Below are 21148 nucleotides of genomic sequence, written 5' to 3'. Positions count from 1 at the left end.
AAATATAGTTGGTATATTTATAATAATATCTTATATACATAATATATAACCCATTATATTGAATTAGAATTGATATTTTTCCTTATGTTTAGGAATTAAGACGAATACGATGCCGAGAGGAGAATTTTTTGAGCTAAAGACAACAAATTAAAGAGAGTACAGGATCAGAAAAATGGTGAACAGACTGTGTGGGGGAAGAAGAAGTCTAGAATAAAACTCTGTTTTTAGGGAATTTTGTAATTCTAATTGATAGGAACTAATAAGTGAGATGCTTTAATTCTAGAGATTGTATTTTAATCTCTAGCGGCAATTTTAACGCATTAAGATGGTAAAAATTATCTTTTCAGGTGTATTATCTTAATCTATTTTATCATCACACGTGAAAAAAAATCCACTTATCTTGTTAGCTAGATAGTTATGAATTTTTTTCTTTTTAATCATCTAACATACCAAGCTAATCTAATTAATCAGATTTAATATTTCGTTGCTCTATATTTATCAAAGGTGTTTCCTGTTGATGGCACAAATATACATATATATAATGTTAATTCTGGAGTTTCCTTTATTTATTGCCACTGTATGACTAACTTTAATTTTAATTTTGTAAATTTATAACTAGAACTAAGACAATAAAGCCAAAAAAAAAAAAAGAAAAAAAAAAGAACGATCTTATTAGTAAAACTTTTAAAATCTACCCACTCCTATTTCAAGATTTCGTTATAAAGAAGTAATAGAAAAGAAGATCGTTAAAGAAATGTTTCTCTCTCTTGAAAATAGTGGATATCCTTTCAGCTTCATTTGATATCATTTCCGTTCACTACAAGAAAAAATATATTTGGTAATAAAATTATTTTTATTGTCATAGATTGATTATTGTTAGAAAAAGTACTTTTGGCAACAATTTTTTTTTTTTTTGTTGCATAGACTTTTTTGTGGCGATTATTGCAACAACATGCAACAACTTTTTTTTTTTTGTCAAAAGTACTTTTCGCAACAATAAATCTTATAATAACAAAATTAAATTCTTTGGCAACAAAAAAGTTCTTTGCCAACAATAAAACTAAGTTATTGCCAAATATTAAAATTTTGTTGCCATTTCTATACTTTCTTGTAGTGATTTGATTGTGCTTTTCAATGATAACAAATTACGATTGTATGGACTCACCATTTGTCAATTTGAACATGCATTTTTCTCTTTCAAACTTTGTGTAACTCATCATCGCACACTTATTCTGATATTATTTCTATTGAGTTTTAAGAAGTTTATATTAATTAGCATGGAATACAGTGTAATGTAACGTACAAAAATTATTACTAAAAGTGGAAAGAGTTTAAGCCTAAAATTGAATTACGAAAATGCCCAATAAAAACTAACTGACCCTTTTACCCTTCACTAAAAAGATTTATTAAATAAATAATTACACGTAGATAAGACTGAATACATGATTAGAACATGCCATTTTCCACTTCTCAATGAGCTTTAATTATTGGTCCATTTAGCTTCTACATCGTTAAAATCATTCGTTTACAACTACCAAGGCAAAAAGCAAAATGGGATACAAAAACATGATCTAAAATACTTACAGAAAAGTTATTCCCACGTCCCATTTGCAGCAACGTTTAAATTTGCTAATAATTTTTTTATTATTAAAATTTTAAAGTGTCATTGTAATGCTTTGTCAGTATTGAGTGCTATTCAGTTACAGTAATTATTGGTTAATCAATAGGAAGGATAAAGAACATAGACAAGTTTTCGGATGGATACTTTACCACGGTGTAAATCATTCCACCTCCTAAATTGAAAAACTTTGGGTTTCCTTCTGTCAACAAATTAACTACATAATGAATTGTCTTATTTGATAGCTTAAATTTTGCTCTCTAATCAACTTATATGAATAGACTTATTTATCTAGACAATGCATGTCACGACCCAAATCAGGGATCATGCGGGCACCCACACTAACCCCTCTGGTGGGCGAACCCTTCCCCTAACTACCCCAATTGGATACAACATGTGATATAACAATATGTAAACACACTCTAACTGTTTAAATATTAATACCAATGAGGAAGAAATACTTTATTATTAGAAATTCCCAAAATCTGGTCTAGACTTATACAAGAGCTTCTAAGAAGTTTACAATTTCAAGTAAATAACGAGACTAAGGCGGATACGACTTGCTCGGGGATAAGGAACAACAGAAATCTGAAGAGACTGGGTGCAAGATCTCAAATAGCTCACCCAAACGCCTCGACGAATGCCGAAACGAGTGGCTGAGACTCCGAACATCACCTAAAAACAACTCTACACTCCCTGATTTGGCGAAGCAAGAGTAGTATGAGCACAACACAAGGCTCGTAGGTATCATAGCCGACAATGGTTAGTTCACACATATAAACGAAGCAACTAACAAGTAATAGCAAATAAGCAATCAAACCACGATCCAAGTCTAGCGATATGAAGTCTTGCCGATAACGATAGTCACAAGGATTTCAATATCTCGGGTTATCACCTAGGTGGAAATCTCTAAACCTCGAGTCCGCTGCTTCCTCATATAAATACCTTACAAACAATAACTCAATAATTCCAATCAAGAATCAATCGAGTACCATGCAATGACATGAATAGCGATTCAATGGAGTGCGATGCGATGCAATGTATCGCTGTCAAATGCTATGTGTCTGATGAGTCACCTCTCACTCTCTACTCTCGTACACACATGATATAGTAATGCTCATAGTCAGCACCCAATGGGAAACCCGCAAAGTCCATGTACCACTCGTGCTCTCCGACGACAACCTCGAGGCTATCAATCACTACGATCTCCCGCAAAGACCTCGAGTCTCTCAATCACTCACCTCACCATCGTAATGACATAAGAGTAATATGGAATTATGTCATGCATGATGTCGGTCTGACAATATCACCAATATAAAGTCAACAAGTACAAGTCATATTATTGTCCACGGTTCAATCATCAATATTTCCCTTCCCTTTCATGAGATGAGTAAGCTAGTATGTGACAGAGATACAACATGTGATAATCACGTCAAAACACATGAAATATGGGATGCATGCCTCACATGAAATCAACCTCAATAATCACCGCAATCATAGATTCCACGGATTCATACTATGAAATGCAATTCAATACTCAATTTCTCAGTAATAACCTTCTTCTTCCATATGACAAGCGAGATAACAAGAGAGAGAGACAATTATATCAAGTACATGAAATCACAACCATAGCGACAAGCCCACATAACAATATCACAATAATGGCGACAAGCACACACAAAAAAGATTATCAATAATGGCGACAAGCCCAATAACGGTACCGACAATACCAACCTAGATGGAATTCACCTCTACACCATGCCTGAAGGCCTATCATGCTTTCCCCGTCAATCAATACTATCTACATACATTTTGCTAACCGAAGTCTAGATATAAAGTAAGCCGTAACGTACCTCAATGCCTAGCGGGTGACACGAACGATCAAACCAATGCCTTCCCTTTGCGTAGAGCCTCTGAACGATCGAAGTCTATCAAATATGTGATCTACGTTAGAATACGAATCTAAGAACACCCATATTGATATACTTATATTCGAAACCCAAAAATGACCTTAAAAAGTGACATCGGGCCCACAAGGGCAAAATTGGAATTTTATTTAAATATCAATTTACCCATAACCTAAGGGTCATATATCCAGAAAATTAGTCAATTGCATTCACAAATGGACTCTCAAATTATAAATTCTCATTTTTTAAGACTAGGGCTCAAAACCTTTAGTTACCCTGACATCTTAACTTAAGATTAATATCTCACTTTTCACAACTCAAATACCACGAATTTGAAGGTGTTCATATAATACAATACCATAATATTCAATTACACACACCCAATGTATTAAAAATTAAAGTTGCAAACAGAGGCGGATCCAGGATTTGGAGGTTCCGGGTGCCACACCATCCAAATAGGATAAATGGGTCGGTTTGTTCGATTCGGGTTATTTATCGTTTTCGATTTATATAGACAAATCGATCAAATATGCAGATTTATTTAGCAGTGTTCTCTTCTAGCTATTTTGAGATTAAAGAGATCTAAGCAGTCTAATTAAGAGCCCGTTTGGATTGGCTTATAAGTTGCTTATAAGCTGTTTTTAACTTTTTTGAGTGTTTGGCTAACCAGCTTAAAGCCATTTTGTGCATAAAATAAGCCTAAAAAAATAATTCGGCCTATTTGACTTAGCTTATCTAAAGTAAATTAAAGGCTAAAACGACATATAAACAAAAAAAAAATAAGTTAGCCTACTCCCAACTTATTTTTTTTTGTTTTATAGTCAACTCGACTTTTATAAGCTCTTTATTTTAAGCCCATCCAAACAAGCTCTAAAAAAAATTTGTGGGAATAGGAGGCCTTATTCTCTAGAACTTTGAGAAAGAAACAGATTTTCTACGTTAAAAATTCTTACCCGTATAAACCCTCTAATACTATTACCTCAATATATTCTTCCTCCAATGTCTTCGTGTGTTGTTGCAGATATACAATTGAGAAAGAATCAAGAATTGTAGCTTTAACTCAGTCATCTTCACTTAGCGCGAACATCGCTGAAAGATCACAATATCTTTTAAATTTTATCATAATATTATTTATCAATTTTAAAACTTAATAATATAATTTACTGTTTAAATATATCTTTATTACTTAATATTTATGTGATATTTTAAAATTTAGTACTCATTGATATGGAATATGCACGCCACACATATTAAGAAATTAATACTTAAACAAAGAGGGAGTAAAAAGAATCAAGAATTAATTAAAGCAAGAAAAGCAAGTAAAGAAGAATTGAAGAAGGAAATAAAAAACGAAAAAGGATAGAGCTGAAGCGTGTAACTTAGCAGCAAGTAAAAGAGCAAGCCAAAACAAGTAAAGAAGAATTAAAGAAAAAGATTAAAAAATAAAAGTTAAAAAGATATACAACTGAGTTGAAGCCGAGATTCGAACTCTGGTCACTTGGGTGGTATGGTGTGCCCTTCGCCAGTGGCACCTTTCTATTTTCTGTTGGTGAGGGTGGCAAGATGAATATATACTGAGTTTTGTACATATGCACATAACATACACGAAATTTCTACCGAAGTGTCCGGGTGGCGTGGCATCCCCAGCCCTCCACATAGATCCGCCCCTGGTTGCAAACTAATAACATAAAGACAAAATTCGAAAATGGAAGTGAAATAATGAAACCGGAGGACTTCCAACAAAAGAACACGAACAGAACCAAACATAAGACTACATTTTAGTATTTATGCCCAATGACTACTTCATCATCACACTATCATTAGCCCTTAAATCATTTTATCATCATTATGATCACATCCACTAACTTTGACCTAATTTTAATAACCAGAAACGCATTCGTAAGATTGGTCTAATTGAAATCAAATTGCATCCCACATGCACACCATTATATATAACATAATATAATATACATGAACCAAACTCAAATAAACTACCTGGAGGTTAGTGGAGAAATTCCCTTCGAAGCACGAGTGAAGACAACGCAGCGTCTGTGCATAAACTCTTTGCTTAAAACTTTGATTTTGTACTTTAGCATTTTCAACCCTACCCACTTAATTTCATCCTTATATATGGGCCATGAAACATAGGATACTAAATGAATTGTGGACTTAGCCCATTAACTCATCACAATTGTTTCCCTCAATTTACTTATTCACTTAACCATTTTGTATACTTTAAAATATAGTCATTCTGTCAAATACTTTATTTACCAACTTGTGCCTTATATGTGTGAAACTCATATTCCTATGAATAAATTATTCCCACACATTAAATAAATATAATTCAAAAGGTATCCGCCAATTAAATTTCCATGCCACCATCGCAAGTCGAGAATACCTTTTAAAGCTACGAAAAGGGTATTTTAGCGAAAAAGAGTCCAAAAATGCTAAAGCTATAAACAATTTGCTAATGCATAACCCTCCCCATTAGAAGAAATAGCAGAGGTTATCTGCAAATTTTTGTATCAGGTACGTTCATTTTCTTTGGTTACTTCCTGTAAGTATTCAAGAAAATATGTATTCTTTTTCATGCAATTTTTGTAAGCACCACTCTCTATTGTTATTGTCCATCCAGAATAGAGGCGATGAACCCTGGACACACTAATATTTTTTTGTAATGCTTATTAATACAATGAAGCAGTTCAAAAGTTCAAACTAAAATGACGTGCCGCACTTGCTAGGATAGTGAACGTTGTATGTAGTAGTAGTATTTTTCAACATTATGTACTGTGGGTACATCTCAAAACTTATTCGTGGCGGTTTACTTCTACTTCTGCAAAAGAGTATTTCTTTACCTGTGCTTCCTTGTCTTTGCCCTTTTATTTACCTTCTTTTCCTTTTTAATTTATTTCAATCTCAAAGCAAGAAAAAAATTCCTATCTATATATTCAATTCTATTTGAAAGAAGTCTATCGAAATAAATGCAATGGATATAACTTCTTAATGACGAGCCTCAAAAATCATTGCCAAGGATCTCTGCTTCTATTTTAATTTTGGAGGTTCCAAAAAATATTCTTTTTCCTGTTTGACGTTTCACTTTGCACTTAATGGAACATACACCAAAACACTATATGGAGTAACATATAAATATACTACATGTTTGCGCCTAATAATTTTTTGTAATGCTTAGGCACATTTTTTTAATACATAAGGGGTAGGGGTAGGGGGAGTGGAAATGGGGGAGGGGATTACAAGGTGAGAAATCGAACCCTCACCAACAAGGTAAAAGTTCAGGTAACTAACCAACTAAGCTACTAAGATCCCCTAAGCACATATACTAGAACTAGTACTAACAAAGAAAATAAGTAAACTCGGAGAAAAGGTTATTATGTCTAAGGATGTTAACGAGGATATAACTCAGATATTGACGCCTCATTTCGTGATGAACCAATAGATTTACTTTTGGCTAGTTCACTAGAGTCTGTCATTCTTGTGTTGTATTCTTGAATAAGCGACATCTCTGCGCTAGTATTCTTTGTGCCTATAGTATGCAGGCCCTGAAGGCACTGGAAGACTCATAGAGAGGCTACTGATCATGAGAACAACTGCTGCCATGGTTGGTCTATCGTACCACATTTTCTTGAACACACAATAAAGCAATGTGAATGCATCTCATTATGTCCCGAACGAGTCCTGAGGTTCCCCTCAGCATTGGATCTATAAAATTTATAGCTGTTCCATTCCGCCAATTCGACCAAGCCTGCGATAGATCAACTCTCAGAATCAGACGAAATCATATATCATACTGAGTATTGCACGAAACTTAAGAAAAAAACATTAAATAGCCTTACTCATAAAAGTATTTGTCTTCAAAAAATATAAGAGCATTTGTCAATTTTATCTTAAACATCTCACTTAATTAGCACTCAACTAGTTGGAGCAAGACAAGGTTGAATTTGCAAAAGAAAAAGTAATAGTAATTGATTCTTGTTTTCCTAAAGCATAAAATATTTTGGAATAATGTAATTCACCAATATTTGGGAGGTAAGAGATAAACATATTTCATACTCCATAATGCATGTAGCAGATCCCAACTAGTTTAGGATTCAGGAATACTTGATTAATTGACTAGTTACTTACATAGCTCAGAAGATCTTCCATGGATTCTCCATTTCGAAACAAGTGTTTTTTTGTCCACTTAAAACTTCTAAGACTAGTACTCCAAAGCTAAAAACATCTGATTTTACTGAAAATTGCCCATGCATTGCATATTCTGGTGCCATATATCCACTGCCAAACAAAATTCAATTGTTAAAGTTTTTTGTACACATATATTTTGCACTTCTCATTGACAGACTAAGGTAAAAGGCTAAATATTCAGTTCTGTCGGTTTAGTAGTCCAAACAGTGGGATAAGCAAAACTAAATGAACTGTCAAAACGGGGAACTACTTGATGTTATAAGTCAGAACTACATGGTTCATTAAGGAATTTGGACATTTTTCAATGAACTTAGGAAGTAAAAAACATTATGCTGCAATTTATACAAGTAATTGGGTTGTTATGGACTCCTTTTGATGTCTGCTTTTTTTTTTTTCCCTTAGTTAGAATGTATCCCACTGTAATGTGAAGACAACTCTTAGACCATTGATCTATTCTTAGCTGAGCAAACAGCAAGTTGTGATGAGTTAAGACCTATATCTTATATAATGCTGCCAAGAGATCATATCTAATAAACCACTCTGAACAATGAATTCATATGCCGAAAAGAAAAAGATTTTTTTTTTTGTTCTAGACAAAATCAAATTTAGCCTATTCATTTCCAGAACTCTGTTTTGGCAGAAGATCATACTTCTGTAAATGAGCTTCATTTTATCATCAGAGATTGCAACTTTGGTAGTGACCAAATTAAGAATAGAACTCTGGATATATGACCATTCATCTCGAATAACACAAATTTTAGACACCACCAAAGTCCTAGATCAACAATATTGAGGTAACCACTCCTGAAGAGATTACAATGACATGCAAAATCCATATTCTAATAACAATTCAAGGAAAGATTTGCTTTTGTCTCGAGGCAGCTTTTATTCTTGCTAAATAGATAAAGAAAAATTCCCGGTGGTATGAAAAGTACCAATCCTATCCTCGATGAGAGATGTAAAACTTACTAGGTCCCAACAATTCTCGCTTGTGTTGCCTTGAGTTTCATCCAATGTAAACAGCCTTGCCATGCCAAATTAGAAATTTTTGGATTCATTTCGCATCAAGTAGAATATTACTAGCTTTGAGATCACGATGAATGATCCGAAGTCTAGAATCTTACGAAGGTAAAGAATTCCCTAGCAATGCCTCCGATGATTTTGAATCGCCTTTCCCAATCCAATTGCTTGCATTTAATCGAATCGCGAACGAGATGAAGAATAACTTATGAGTTAGACTTCTATACATTGACAATATAAAAAACTTTTAATCTTAAGTGACTTAAAAGATTACTACATGAAACTTCTCATAATAAGTGCAATTAGTTTTATGGTTAATAAAGGCGATAAATAGGACAATATATCAAATTACATGTAGAGTAAGTGTTCTATCAATTAGGATCGTTAGTGTATATAAGTTAGATTCATAATTATTGATGCTCAAGCTCGATAAAAATTAAGCAATACATACCAAATAAAAAGTGATCAAGGCTTGCATTGGAACAAACTCGTAGACAAGAAGTCTCTCCGTTCCATCTAGGCAAAATCAATGAACCTAACCAAATTCCTATGTTGAAGTCTCGCAACCAACAAGACCTCATTTTTGAATTCTAGATTACCTTGACCGAATCGCCGACAATCTTTTCACGCTACTTCTTGTCCATTTGGAAGCTTACCCCGAAACATATGAGAACAAATTGGAAAAATTATAAATTAAACAACAACAATTTGGTGTTATGCATTTCAATTTGGTGTTATGCATTTAGGAGTTTACTTATATATGTCAGTGGAAAGATATTTTGTACTATAGAAGTTAAACTCATGCAACGATATGTAAGCTTAATCACCTTGTAGACGGGACCAAATCCGCCTTGTCCCAACTTATTAGCATTTGAAAAGTTATCTGTTGCTGCTTCAATTGTAGAAAAATCATATTGCAAGGATTCTGCGGTGCTAAAATCATCCCCCTGTATACCTTCATAACATAGTAGTAATAGCACACAACAAATTATTGAAAGATGGTCATAAGAATTCAACCTTCCTTAATTATTGTTTGTTTATAGTTTAAGCTTACTCGAATTCCTTTACGGCTTCCTTTTACGCCTCTCATCAAGATGACAGAAAGACAAATAATGAGAATAACAATTGAATTCCCGGCACAACGATAATGACGATCGTTCGTGTCGTTTTATCATCCTTCCCCGTTGGAGGCTCGTTTTATCATCCCTCCCGTTGGGCTCGTTTATTATCATTCCCTAGAAAATTGCTTCAAGTTAGTTACTATCAATTTTTAACTACTACTCATGTGAAAATAAGTTTCTCTCTTCCCTTTCCCAATTCACTTGTCTTACTTCCCTTTTCAGGGTATTTAAGAAACTATGCATACTTATTAAATATCACAATATTGCTCATATAATACAGTACGCTCACAAGTAACAATTTGTGGGCGTGTTAAATTGTTTGATCATTTCCTCTAAAGGTTTATGTTGTTAGACATGGTATACTTTTCTTTGCTAAATGTCTTCAACACGCTTTCTCAAGTGCACACCTAGTTTTATTTTAGGCATAATGCATAAACAGCCCCCTCAAACTTGGCCTCAAGTAGCGTTATGCCCTCCAATTTTAGATGTACGTTACAAACACCTCAACTTGTATAAAGTCGTATACGTAAACACAAATGCCGATCTTTACATGTACAAATTTTGAGGTGCCTAGATCATCATTTTGTAAGTTGGAGTGTTTCACAAAGTCGATACAGTGAGGTCTTTTCTTCGCCAAATTTGAGCGCCAAATTTGACACTTTATGTATTAGGCCTTTATTTTATGAGTCAAACATGTGGTAATTTTTCTTGATAATGGATGATAGTGAGATTTGAACCGAGAACCTTATCTGCTCTCTGCTACATATTGAAGCTTAAAGAATTAGAAAAGGTAAATGTAAATTTTCATTTACATAACTATGCTTCGATAGTCACATCAAAATTAAGACGAGCAGAAGGAACAATAAAAATGTTTTCACCTGCAGGTGACGGGGCTTCCAACGCCACATTCTCGAAGAAACGGGAACTTTCATAACGGAAGTTGCAACTAGTTCCTATGATTCTGCCACCCCTCTTTCCCTTGCAGGGACAATTAGGCATATTTCCATAAGCGTCAGTTAAGCAATTGAAGCAAGTAAGACGATCCAAATCAGGAGTACACTGCACAAGCGCGTATATAGACTGAGAATTTGGACCTGTCACATTACCACTAGCATATTTTCGGAGAGGACCACCCTTTGCAGCAGCGTCTCGTAAATTTTCCAATAATTTTATCAGGTCCTGATTAAATTCCTCAGGTTTTGAGGCATTCGCAGGATTCCAAAAGTAATATTTAACATGAAATGACGCAGTGCCTACAATGGATTGATTCGAATACTGTAACATACATCCATCATAGCCACCAAAAACTTCTTTTTGGTTAGAACATAACTGTACAAGCTTTTGAGCAAGGTTATTGACACAACTGCGACATTCCTCTAGCTCCAGATCTCCTCTACATAACACAATAACACTGGCTCTATCGGTATTTTGCCCAATGGAAGCATTGTAGAAACCATATTTATCAATTTTTGATGGAAGGGAAGAGAGAAGTGTGTTAAGATTGGTCTTGTATGTACTATTTTCAGTATAGTTACCATTGTGACCACATGAACTATATCGTAAATCAGGCAGCTGCGCTAGGATAACAACATGAAGATGTATATGCAAAAAAAGAAAGAGCAGCCACTTCTGGATAGCCATGGTCAAGGCTGTCTAAGTTGCTCGATATATAGAATGGTTGGCTACAAGTGCGACAGGCAAATTTTGATAGTAAATTCAGTGCTGAATGTGTAATAGTACCAAGTAATTTGTTTATGTATCAGACCTAGAACTGCAAGAGCTTCAAAAGTAAATAGAGTTGGAGAAAACGTATAGGAAGGGTGCAGCGGACTACATTTGCCTAACCAGAAAAAAGCGTACAATCTCTGACACATGTTAATAAAGGAGGATAAGGACATTGATATTTTAAGGCTAGCTGCGCAGCTCACAGGCCTCAGCCTAAAATTAACACTCTGTTGGATTGGATGCAAATTTTAAAAGAAAAAAAAAACTTTTAGGATTAATGCATGCTATAAAATTTATGTGATTATAAAAGTACGTTATTAAAGACAAACTGAAAAGTATAAATTAAATTATATTAGATATAAAAAATATCAAATTTCTTTTAAACAGACTAACAATTTCTTTTTTGAAATAATAAATCAATAAGAAAATAATGCCACCTACAGTGGAATAGGGAATATCGATTTTGACTTGGTCTATATCTTGAATAATTGACTCTTAGAATTTATGGAATTCCACAACTCCAATTTATGGGGGTGATGGAAAAGCAGTGGATAAAAACAAGCCGCCAAGGTGGAAAAATTATGGCTGCTAGTTTTTATGATTTCTGAAATCCAACTATTTTTTTGCAATTATCTTATTTTCTTTTTCCCAAGAGTTTTAAATTTAACCCCATAATGATTTCTCTTGTATTTTGGAATTAAGTTGAAAAAGAGATTTGAAAGTTAAAAATTCTATTTGGACATGAAAAACGCAATTGAAAGTTTTTGTTTCAAACATCAAATTTCAAATTTGAAGTTGAAATGTGGGTCAATACTCTACATAACACAATACCACTGGTTCTGTCGGTATTTTGCCCAATGGAAGCATTGTAGAAACCATATTTATCAATTTTTGATGGAAGGGAAGAGAGGAGTGTGTTAAGATTGGTCTTGTATGTACTATTTTCAGTATAGTTACCATTGTGACCACATGAACTGTATCGTAAATCAGGCAGCTGCGTTAGGATAACAACATGAAGATGTATATGCAAAAAAAAGAAAGAGCAGCCACTTCTGGATAGCCATGGTCATGGCTGTCTAAGTTGCTCGATATATAGAATGGTTGGCTACAAGTGACAGGCAAATTTTGATAGTAAATTAAGTGCTGAATGTGTAATAGTACCAAGTCATTTGTTTATATATTGGACCTAGAACTGCAAGAGCTTGAAAAGTAAATAGAGTTGGAGAAAACGTATAGGAAGGGTGCAGTGGACTACATTTGCCTAACCAGAAAAAAGCGTACAATCTCTGACACATGTTAATAAAGGAAGATAAGGACATTGATATTTTAAGGCTAGTTGCGCAACTCACAGGCCTTAGCCTAAAATTAACACTCTGTTGGATTGGATGCAAATTTTAAAAGAAAAAAAAAAAACTTTTAGGATTAATGCATGCTATAAAATTTATGTGATTATAAAAGTATGTTATTAAAGACAAACTGAAAAGTATAAATTAAATTATATTAGATATAAAAAATATCAAATTTCTTTTAAACAGACTAACAATTTCTTTTTGAAATAATAAATCAATAAGAAAATAATGCCACCTACAGTGGAATAGGGAATATCGATTTTGACTTGGTCTATATCTTGACTAATTGACTCTTAGAATTTATGGAATTCCACAACTCCAATTTATGGGGTTGATGGAGAAAGCAGTGGATTAAAAAAAAAACCGCCAAGGTGGGAAAATTGTGGCTGCTACTTTTTATGATTTCTGAAATCCAACTATTTTTTTGCAATTATCTTATTTTCTTTTTCCCAAGAGTTTTAAATTTAACCCCATAATGATTTCTCTTGTATTTTGGAATTAAGTTGAAAAAGAGATTTGAAAGTTAAAAATTCTATTTGGACATGAAAAACGCAATTGAAAGTTTTTGTTTCAAACATCAAATTTCAAATTTGAAGTTGAAATGTGGGTCAATACTGAAATTTGATTAGCGGTTCAAAAAGTGTTTATTTGCCCATTTCTTCCTTAAGTTGCTTAAGATTTGCTAACGGCCTATGTATGTTCCTAACAATCCAATCAAATAAAAGCAAGAACAAAAGAGCAACAAAAATATTTTTTTTGTGCGGATTGCCCTTCAAAGGCACTGGTCTTTAATTTTTGCCCCTCAAATTTCTAGTCTTTAATTTTCACCCTTCGCCTAATACGATGAGGTTTGGGATTCGAATCCCAGTTTAGTAAAAAAAAAAATCGCAAGGCAGAGTTTCGTCGCAAAATTAAGCCTATTCGGGCAAAACTTAGGTCTTAAGGCAGAAACAGAAATTTTATCTGAGTAAAAAAAAAAAATGTTAGCCTTAATGCAAACCTCTACCTTAAGGTAGAATTTTGTCTTATGCTTGAAGGCAAAACTCTGCGCCAAACATAGTGGGATTACGTGCACACATCGGAGAGTGCGCACTAATCCTGACAAATTTAGATGCGGGAGCAAGACATCAACCGACGAACTAAGTGCCTTAGTCGCACGGAGTCTCGGATGTAAACTACAAGTCGGAAGCAGACTTCCAAACAGATTTGCCATTTGCGACAATTATTATGTGGCTAACAAGAGTGCCATCACTCAAAAGTTAAGCTACCGAGAGGATGCATTAGTGCCGTAAGGATCATGGCGTGGATGACAACGAGTTCACCACAAAGTTAGCCACCAGAGGCGCTTTCCAAGTGAACACCGGGAGGTGAAGTGCGACAAGGCATGCTTGGAAGAAACTTGGGGGAGAAGTGCACAGGCACGACGGCATAAGGCAAAACTCTGCCTTAAGTAGAGTTCACGGTCAAGCTCCCCTCATCAGTCTGATTTTGAGTCAAACTCTGTCTTGCGAATCCAAACTCTATTTTGCGATTTTTTTTTTAATTTTTGACTGAGCGAGGTTCGAACCCTGAACTAAGGGTTTTTTAGCGAATGATAAAAATTAAAGATCGCAATTTGAGGGCCAAAAGTTAAAGACCACCCCCGAATAAGGACAATCGTGCAAATTTCCCAACTAAAATTGTCTTGAGCCCAAATTCTCTTACTACTTACTAATTTAGCCCAGAAACCCAACTGCTCACTTCATTTTATTTAGAGAAAAAAAGGTTAAATATATCCCTCTACTTTGTTTTATTAACTAATTTTACTCTTCGTTAACGATTATGAACAAAAATACTGTTGCCGTCTTCAAACTTCACACTTATACCCCTATTTGAATGAAATGCCACATCCTCTTAAATTACCCGATTTTAAAAAAAATTACCCACTCTGTGTGTTGACCCACCTATCATCATCAATATTAAGATGGGATTATTGTTGCTGGAACTGTGTCGCCCGAAAAATATCCCATCAGAGAACTCAAAGCACCCGTTCTATTCCTCTCATCCATTTCTTTTTGTCTTTTTTCACTTTCCTCCATAGTTTTTTTTTTTTTTTTTTTGAAATGTTGTCTATAACGGCAAACAAATTTCTAATCAGAGCGAAGGAAGTAAGCTGCTAATTATTATCCATGGAAAAGAAGCTTTTTTCTTCTATTGGCCAACGACGTCATTCATAGATGTGCTGAGTTAGTTCTAGAATATCCGTCTTTTTGTTTAATTATTTCTTTGTCGTTTTATGTTTTATTCGGGACAACCCAGATTGAAATGTAATGAAAACTTTTGTATGTCAATTAGCGCTGTTGAATGTGAGGTGATCATGTTATATACGAATTAATACTCCGTCAATTTCATTTATTCGATAGTATTTGACTTATATATTTAAAGGTTAATTTTAGGGTTTCATTATTTGGGTGTGTTTTTGCTTCTTGCTTTTTTCTCCATGAAAGAAGCTGAAGCTCGATGACGATGATGATAATGATTGGTGGATTGGGGCAGATCAACAAAGGAAGTGGGTAATTTTTTTTGAAATTGGATAGTTTAAGAGGTTTTGAAGTTCCTATTCAAATAAGAGTATAAGTGTGAAGTTTGAAGACTGCAGGGTATTTTTGTTTACAATCGCTGACGAAAGGTAAAATTAGCTAATAAAATAAGGTAGAATGATATATTTGACATTTATCTTGATCCACCCCTCTTTTGAATCACAATCGATTTCCAATGACACGGTCTGAAACAGTCTTAAAATAAAGCTTATCTATCACATAATCAATGCTGAGGCTCTATTATTACTTGACAAGTGGATTAATGGGCCCACTTGCTTACTTTTTAAGACATAAAACTTAAAAAGGAAACTTAAAAGTCTACATTTTTCTAAAACTAAGCACCAAAATATATAATAATAATAAAAAAAAATTAGCTAAACAAAAGATCGACACTTGAATTCAATTCATGTGTGGAAGAACAAGAGAAGCAAATATGTACCCACAGAATTAATACTTGATTTAATTTATCTATTAGTATTATTTTTAGTTCAAAATTATCTATTACACGATTTATGTGTACATACTTTAGTTCTACTTTAAATTGTGTTAATAATACTGACGTTAGCGTTTATTTCATTATTTTATACATTAGTTTTCTTACTTTAATTTTGTGATTGTCCATATTTTAATTATACTAATGGGAGAGTGGATTACTTCTCTAAATAATCACTCTCAATTTTCATACGTTGGGATATTTAATTATCATTTAGCATACCTTTTCAACTTGAATAAATAACTCAACCAAACTGTTTGTTTTTTTTTTCTAAGAGGAATAAGAAATTAATCTAAGTTGATGGATTTAAGACGCATAATTACTACTCTTTAAACAAAATAGATAGAAAATAAAAGCAACCATGCTGTAATGATGACGTTTAGTTGATTGTTTATTTCGTTTAATATTTTTACTTATTTTAGTGCATAGTTTAAATAGGAAGATGTAGATTTTTAAGTTGCCTTTTAAGGTTTTAAGGTGTCGTTTGGTTTGAAGACAAGTAATGATGGGATTAGTTATCCTGTTATTATTTTTTATTCACTGTTTGATATGTTGTATTAGAAATAACACACATTGCCTAATTTTTAAGAAGTTGTTGTTTGTTTATAAAAATACCCTCCACTCTATTTAGCCTAAAATACCCAAAATTTCCCCTCAGGGCTATCTTAGTCAATTTTCTTTTTTTATCCCGGGATAAGTTATCCTAGGATTATTATTCTACCCTCTGATGGATATAAGTTATCCCGATACTATTTTTAATGTTGGGATAACTTATCCCAGGATTAGCAACCAAACAAATGACAAGGTGGTACTAATTTTTTATCGCAGGACTATTTTTGCTTATATTTCATAACAAACGTTCCCTAAGTCTTAAAGTAAGCAAGTAGGACCCATAAGTCCACTTGTCAATTAAAAATGGAGTCTCACATGAGTAGTGTGAGAAAACAACATAAATGGTCCCTTAACTATGCACTTAACAGTTTTAGTCTTTTAAGTTTGTCATAAGTTAACAAAAATGGTCCCTTAACTATGAGTGTAAGTTAAAAATAATACCTTAAGTATGCACTTAACATTTTGGTCCTTTAAGTTCACCAAAAGTTTACACTTCTAGTCTCCGACAAAATATTCATCGAAATCTTTTTGTTAGATTTGACAGGAAAGAAAAAAAAAAAGAGAACTCACATTTAGAGGAACACACTACTAAAAAACTGGGTCAAATACCTCGCGGGATAAAACCAACGGACATTCATCAATCATACTGCAAAACCGAGAAAAGTCCAACAAACTTGATAATGTCAGAAAATAATATATCGGAACGCAAAAACAACGGAGTATGTCAATTAAAACCGAGGGAGTCCATCGGCGAAGTAAAATACACTAGACTTAGAAATAAATTAGAAATGGTAAAAAGTACAAAAATTGTCACCGATGGAGGAAAATCGACGGATAGAACCGAAGGACACTATTGGAAAGTAAATGACTTTTTTTAAAATATTTTTAACAAAAATTGATGGACGATCGTCGGTTATTTTTGGGAAAAAATGCATGGAAACTATTTTAAAAAAAAAATCACTACAATGAAAGAATTTATTTTTATACCGAATTTTCAATAAAAACCAAGTTTAGTGTATATTACCTAGCTAGTGAACTCCCTCGATTTTAACTGACTGAGACAGTCTATTTTTGTGTTCCGAGGCACTATTTTCTGACATTATCAAGTTTGTTGGTTTTTCTTGGTTTTGCACTGTAACCGACGGAGGTCGATTGGTATTGTCCCAAGGTATTTGACCCCTTTTTTTAGTAGTGTGTACCTCTAAATATGAGTTCTCGCTAATTTCCTCTTTTATTCTTCATTGTTCCCGTTAAATCTAACCAACAAAGTTCGAAGAATATCTTCTTGGGACACTAAAAGCGTTAACTTTTGAAGAACTTAAAGGACCAAAACTGTTAAGTGCATACTTAAGGGACTATTTTTAACTTATCCTCATAGTTTTGTTAACTTATGGCAAACTTAAAGGACCAAAGTTGTTAAGTGCATAATTAAGGAATTATTTTGAGCCTACCATCATAATTAAGGGACCATTTATGTCGTTTTCTCTGAGTAGTGTTGGTTATGTGAAAATAAAATCTCTCATCTATCATGACCAAACCAGTGTCTGCTTTTGAGCACAAAACCAAGCAGCTAGTTTTCTCTAAATATATATATATATAGATATATTTAAAATCACGGATAACAAATAAAACAGATTTTAAACACAAGTACACTACATTTTTGGATGTTTTATACATGAAAACAAAGGCCAAACAATTCAGGAACAGAATGAATTTGAGAACCCCATTTCAAATTTCAACCAATCCTTAAAAAGTAAATAGAGTTAGAGAAAAAGTATTGAAAGGATGTAGAGGACCACATTTGCGTAACCATAAACAAGTGAACAATTTCTGATACATGAAATCAAGGAAGATGACATTGATATATTAAGGCTAGCTGCGTAGCTCAGAAGTCTTAGCCTAAAATTAACACTCTGTTGGATTGGATGCAAAATTTAAAGAAATGAAAAAAAAATTACGATCAATGATCTTAAACATGCCATAAAATTAATGTGATTATTAAAGTATGTTACTTATTAAAGATAAACTGAAAACTATAAAATTAATGTGATTATTAAAGTATGTTATTAAAGATAAACTGAAAACTATAAAATTAAGTTATAATAGATATAAAAAAAAAAAAAAAATTTCGTTCAATCAGCCTAACAAATTCATTTTTGAAATAATCATCATATTATACTAAAAGTAGGAAGCTCCAACCTTCAAATTTAGATCACAATTTTGCCCCTCTTGCAAATCAAAATGCAATAAAATATCTAATTCATTAAATATTAAGAAGTAATATATCAATTACATGAAAGTTGAATCAAACTTTTCAGGAGCAGTAATGAATTTTAAACTGCATTGAATCAAATCAGAAATAAATTTCTATTCAATTTTTGTAATTGAATTCCACGTTTTTGATCTGATTGCTCCTTTGAGCTTCTACTAGCTATTAAAGTCATCGTTTCACAATCTTTTCATATTCTATGTATTAATAAAATGCATAATATATTGCCATTTCATATGACTTCTAGAGTACCTTCTTTGTGTCAAATATTTATCCATTGATTAAATTATATCTGCCATAAAAAGGGAGTGCTCAATCATATAAGAACATCCATATAAAACTTAAAGTCATTTTTGTAGTATTTTTGTCCTTGAATCAACTACAATTCCAAAAACATCTTTGTATAAAAATGTAAATATACATCCTAGTAAAAAGTTTCAAAAATTAAAAATTAAATTAAAAAAAATCGAACGTGAGACATTAAGATAGTCAGCTGTAGAGGCTTTTGATTTTCTCGAGTACAATGTATCCAAGCACTAAGCTTATATAATTAAAGCAATTTATTTCTTTTGAGTAATGGATACTAATGATGTTTAGCTTTTACTATATTAAAAATAGTAACCTTTCAAAGTGTAATGAGTAGAGCTATTATTATTTAATTTGTAAATTATAACGGCAATCATGTTAATGAATTTATCTCATCAGTCTAAGAAAACCAACAGATGCACTTCTCTGCATTATAAAGTTGTTATTTCATGAGAGGAAAGACGCGGAGGGGAATAAGCTTTGCTTCACAAAATGCGATGGAGTTAGAATCAGCTAAGGCGAAGCTTGAAATCAAGGAAAATTCATGAGGCGGGAGAAGCTGTATACAAAGCAACAATAACTAAGGTTGTACATATATTTATTAGTCTTTATATTTTTCTAACATTTTATTTCGTCTAAATTTGACTTGCAGAATTCCAGATGATAGCTAGGCCATATTTCATAACATATAAATACAGTTGCTTCAAAATGATGTTCGTTGGATATTTCACCATTTGTTGACAAAATTCAAATTTTCGAGTGTTTGATTTGATGTATGCATATACGACGTCGAGAGACAAAAGTTGAATTGCAAAAAAGCATGCTAGCAATTTATTCCTACTTCTACTTGAGTTATGTTCCTAATATGATTGCCCTAATCTTCTCTAGCTATGATTATGTTATTGTCTCGCTTCCTCTCTGGTATATGTATCGATGTAGATGTAAATACATGAAGATAATTGACCAATTGGAAGATTCTCAATTTTGAAAAATAAAATAAGGTTTTTCTTTTTAGTAATTTCTTCATGGATAGAAAAACAACTAAATATTTAATGGATTATTCCATCGTGTCAAATATTTCTTTAAGTTCTTTGATTTATTAGAGAAGTATGCAATAAGATGTAGGATCTCTCAACTCCGACATGTTTTTATGTGGTGTTCTCAAAGCTTTTGTAATCTTAAGTTGCACGTGCCGAGAGACTAGTATTACTATATATGGTTAATAAAATTTTGAAATGTTTGAAAAACCTCATTCAAATTATTTAAACATCATTTGATTGTTCAAGTAGAAATAGTTTTATTTTATTTGGGGTCTACTTCATTAGTGTTCTTATGTTGTCCAATTGATTAACTGATGTCAATGTTGGAAAGGAGAACTCAATGCTTCGCCTACCTAAGCAACCACATTTTTACTTGGAAAGATCAGTTTTGATACAGATTAACTACATGAACTGAAAAACTAGCTCTTTCAATAAATATATATAGTAACAAAGTCAATAACATTATTACAAGGCAGATATATGTTCCCTTTTGTAGCGAGGTTTTTTGTTAAATGTTTGCATTTCAAATACGACAGTCACATTGTACATATAATAGTATAGTACACTTGCTAAGTGAAGAGACGGAAAATATCACTTGTTATTATTATCAAATGTAAGAAAATCGAAGCGCTGATGGTTCTATATCTATGAATCTAAAGTTTGGAGTCGATAAGTTTAAAGCAAACATATTTATACAAATCTTTTTAACTTTTTCGTCTATAAATATAGTTCAAGGAGGAGCGGATTCAATACATTGTGTGAGGTACTTAGTAGCTTTTGCTTAAACTCTATATATGTATTGGAATATTCACTAAATATCTCTAAAGATTTGACTTTAAATAAATTTTTTATTATCATATTTTTTGAAGTTTGTAAAATTTAAAATTAAAAAATTGATCGCCCCTAAAA

The 21148-nt window shown here is 32.9% G+C and overlaps 1 pseudogene; it reads right to left on the bottom strand.

Moving 5' to 3' along the window:
* Nucleotides 1-6712: 6712 nt before the first annotated feature.
* On the bottom strand, nucleotides 6713-11836 carry LOC132046289 (cysteine-rich receptor-like protein kinase 44; annotated as a pseudogene).
* Between the last annotated feature and the right edge of the window lie 9312 nt (nucleotides 11837-21148).

This window comes from Lycium ferocissimum, chromosome 2 (assembly GCF_029784015.1).
Source record: "Lycium ferocissimum isolate CSIRO_LF1 chromosome 2, AGI_CSIRO_Lferr_CH_V1, whole genome shotgun sequence".
NCBI lineage: Eukaryota > Viridiplantae > Streptophyta > Magnoliopsida > Solanales > Solanaceae > Lycium > Lycium ferocissimum.
This window is presented reverse-complemented; position numbering and strand designations above follow the sequence as displayed.